The sequence below is a fragment of the Triticum urartu genome, chromosome 2A, assembly GCF_056163025.1.
Source record: "Triticum urartu cultivar PI428250 chromosome 2A, HENAU_Tu73, whole genome shotgun sequence".
NCBI classification, from domain to species: Eukaryota; Viridiplantae; Streptophyta; class Magnoliopsida; order Poales; family Poaceae; genus Triticum; species Triticum urartu.
The window spans coordinates 214,714,668-214,718,961 of NC_141874.1; the positions used below are offsets into that span (position 1 = coordinate 214,714,668).

The following is a 4,294-nucleotide window of genomic DNA, read 5'->3' on the forward strand; positions in this document are numbered from 1 at the left end:
ATGCGCCATACGGGGCGTCGGAGAATGCGACTCCGCCTCGCCAACGTCCGCCGCCGCGAGGATCTGGAGGTGAAGGACACGGATCCGCTGTCCACCATGCCGGAGACGACCGGAAGGAGTCGGGGATGAGTTTGGGTGGCGGAGGGGAGTGGAGGGAAGGGGAGTGAAGTGGCTAGGGCTTGATCCGGCGAGCGGATGGCGATAATTTTATGTGGGGTCGGATGGGCCAGCGTGGGCTGGGTTTGACATGACGGACGTGCTCGGATGCCCCATATCTACTTTATATTCGGGCTGGATATTAGGGGATGCCGGTCAGCCCGAGCGTTTAAGGGTTGTTTGAAAGGCCCGTTCGGGTCAAAAAATCATGTCCAGATAGTGTCCGGGCGGCCCGTCCGCGTGTTTAAGGCGGGTTTGAGGCGCCGGCTAGATGCTGTTAGCCGCTAGTCATTTTATATCTTAGACTTTTCAGCGTTCATAGTAGTGTTTAAGCCCGAGCATACTTTCGTTTTCGCGGGGTCAGAGCAGATTATTTTAGTACAGCAAAATTGCGAACTCTTAAATTTGGTACGCCGTCAGAGCAGATTATTTTAGTACAGCAAAACTGCGAACTCTTAAATTTGGTACGCCTACACAGCAACGTGAGAGGACGATTGCAAAATTAGGATGATCGCAAAATTAGTGATCACAAGAAGTGGGACGTGCCAACTACTCGTCCCGTTTGTTTGTATTGCGACAAGGCCGATGCAAGCTACCCGCGAAAAAAAAGGGGGTCAGGCAAGCTGTGTGCTGATGTGCAATCTTCTCCCACCAACGGATCTTCAGTACCTACCTCACCAACCATGCAAATGCAATGCATGAACCCTCCACATCATCTTTGGTGCATCAACGAGACCTTTTGCCACCCTTCTGTGCAATCATCGCAGATTGCCTTGTTAAATGCACATCAGCTACGGTTCAGAATGTTTATGAGTTTAAGCTATTTTCAAAACCGAGAATCCACACACCGTGTATTGGATAAAGTATCTCAAACTATTCATGTCTGTCACCCACCCAAAAAAAGAACTACTCATGTCTGCACGCAGTTGCTCCAAATACTATGTTTTCCGGACTTGATTTGGACCGTAACGCAATAAAAGAAAATGATTTTGATGGTGACGTGAGAAATTTTTCATGATGCTATATCTTGGGGCATCTTTAACGCGGTTCACCAAACCAGGGACACAAAACATTTGTGAACACGTTCGGACTCCACAGACAGTGGTAGCCGAGCTAGATATTCAATCCAGCGCACCAAAAAAAAATGCACACATCATTTGATTAATACTTCTAGGTGTTATGGCCGGCCGGCTTAGACCCGTAAGTTATCTTAGTTTTTATTTTTAGATTAGGCAAGTTATCTTAGGCAAATTATCTTAGGTTGATTCTTCTACAAGTTATCTAGGATATAAATATAGGTTGTAAGACTCTTTTTGAAGGCAAGCAATAAGAAGAATATTATCTCCTATTGCCCGGCTCCCTGAGGAGCCGGAACCCTAGCCGCCAACAGCCCTAGCCGCCACCCTTCTCCTAGCCGCGACGGCGCCCTGCCGCCGGCGCGCCCGATCCTCGCCATGTCTCCCTCCATCCTTCCCTTACCACCTACGCCCTAGACCTGGTAGAGTACTTGATCCTACCAATTTGGTATCAGGTAACCGGGTTTCGACCATGTCTCCGCCAATTCCACCGCCACCACCACCGCTGCCCGCCAACTCCTCCACCACCGCCGCCTCTGCGCCGGGCGTCACGGCCTCGCTCTCGGCGGGCACCACTGCGTCGCTCTCAGCGCCGGTCCTAACGGCACCCGGCACCACGCCGGGCCAAGGGCAGCCACAGGCCCCCGTCCAACACTCACCGCCGCCATCACCTCCCCCGCAGCCGCAACAGTTCACGCCGGAGGCCATGGCGGGCGTCCTCAACGACCTCGTCACCGCGGTTCAAGGGATCCGCCTCTACCTGGCAGGTCCGTACGGGCCGCCCCTACCACTCCATCCAGCCATGGCCGCGGGTCAGCAGGCGCTTCCGTGGTACTCGGCACCGGGGGCCATCACCGGACTCCATCCAGCCATGGCCGCGGGTCAGCAGGCGCTTCCGTGGTACTCGGCACCGGGGGCCGTCACCGGAGGCTACCCGGCGCTCCCTGCCCCAGCGGCCGCACCGCCGCCTTGGGCGCAGTGGCCGCCGCAGATCGCGCCGGCAGCCCCGCCACTTCTCGCCACCAAGGGGCCGCAGTGGCCCACCTGGACCGCGCCGGCCGCGCCGTCCTCCGTCGCGCCCTACCTTCCAGCGGCCTCGAAGCAGGGTCCTCCACCGGCTCCGCCCAGCCCTAACCTAGGCACCGGCGCCTCGGAGCAGGGCCAGACCCAGCAGCTTCTTCCGGCGTCACCGCCGGCCCCCACGCCGCAGGCGCCGGTGCAGCTCCACCAGGCGCCGCCGCCATCGACAGTACCACCACCCGCGCCTAGGGCTACGGGTCGGCCCCTGCACCAGGTGCAGTTTCCACCGTCACCATCACCGATCCCCGCTTGGGCGACCGGCTCGTCTTCGGGGCCGGTCTACTCCACGGCGCCGGAACACCCGACGCCCTCCCTGCGGTTTGATCACCCCTCCAGCTCGGCGAACTACGGCCCGGCGCTTCCCGACCCAGCATACGCGCCGGCGGCAACTACGGCCGCCCCCGGGCACGGCGGGCCGACACCCCCTCGCTTCGCCAAACTGGACTTCGCCACCTACGAGGGCACGGAGGACCCCCTCAACTGGCTCAACCAGTGCGAGCAGTTCTTTCGAGGGCAGCGGACGCTCGCTTCGGATCGCACCTGGCTCGCGTCCTATCATCTTCGAGGCACAGCGCAGACCTGGTACTACGCCCTCGAGCAGGACGAGGGCGGCATGCCACCATGGGAGCGCTTCCGGGAGCTCTGTCTCCTCCGGTTCGGGCCTCCTATCCGCGGGAGCCGACTGGCGGCCCTCGGCCGCTTACCTTTCACATCCACGGTGCAGGACTACGCCGACCGCTTCCAGGCCCTGGCGTGCCACGCGCCGGGCGTCTCCGCCACTCAGCGCGCCGAGTTATTTGTGGGCGGTCTACCGGACCATATCCGCATGGACGTGGAGCTTCGGGGACCCTAGGATCTCCAGTCGGCCATGTATTACGCCCGCGCGTTCGAGTGCCGCGCGGTGGCCATCCAGCAGGAATCACCGTCCCAGACTACTGGGTCGCTACCCGGACCGGATTCCGCGCAGGGTCGGCCTGTGCAGGCTTCTGCGGCAGCCCTCGCCGCGACCGCGGGGCGCCCGTTCCGCCGGCTCACCCCAGCTGAGATACTCGAGCGTCGCCGCCAAGGGTTGTGCTTCAACTGCGACGAACCCTACAAGCTCGGCCACGCCTGCCCGCGACTCTTCTACCTGGAGGTGGCAGACTACATTCCGGAGGACGTCGTCGCCGCTGACCTGGCCGCCCCAGATGTCAAGAAGGTGTTTGACGCTGGTTGATTACCTCGAAGAGTTCAAGCAAGCGCTTCCCCGCCTTGCAGCTCGAGGACGAGCTGTTTGTGCAGGCGGGGAGAAGTGTTATGGCCGGCCGGCTTAGGCCCGCAAGTTATCTTAGTTTTTATTTTCAGATTAGGCAAGTTATCTTAGGCAAGTTATCTTAGGCTGATTCTTCTACAAGTTATCTAGGATATAAATATAGGTTGTAAGACTCTTTTTGAAGGCAAGCAATAAGAAGAATATTATCTCCTATTGCCCGGCTCCCTGAGGAGCCGGAACCCTAGCCGCCAACAGCCCTAGCCGCCGCCCTTCTCCTAGCCGCGACGGCGCCCTGCCGCCAGCGCGCCCGATCCTCGCCACGTCTCCCTCCATCCTTCCCTTACCACCTACGCCCTAGACCTGGTAGAGTACTTGATCCTACCACTAGGATTCTATTTTTTACATAACGAATGTAACTGACGCTAATCTACTCTTCGCCGCCGTGGTCACATCGTGTCCCACCTCCTACTCTTCACAGCAGTTCGCTGCCTGGGTATGGACGTCGCCGGTGGAGGTGAGGTCGATAATCGACGTGGACAGTACGGCCTCGTAGACGTTGCATCCTGACGTGAACGACGCGGAGCTGCCGTGTTGGCAGTGTTCCTGTCCGCCACCACATGTGCCAACCATGCGTCTGCACCCGTCACGATCTCATCGACATGTGGGCGCACACCGTCTCGTTGATGCGGAGCTGCCAACGCTCACGACGGATGATACGGGTGCTGCACAC

The 4,294-nt window shown here is 59.1% G+C and overlaps 1 pseudogene; it reads left to right on the top strand.

Annotated features, from left to right (window-relative positions):
* Positions 1-1,413: 1,413 nt before the first annotated feature.
* LOC147984620 (uncharacterized) lies at positions 1,414-3,528 on the top strand (annotated as a pseudogene).
* The last annotated feature ends 766 nt before the right edge of the window (positions 3,529-4,294 follow it).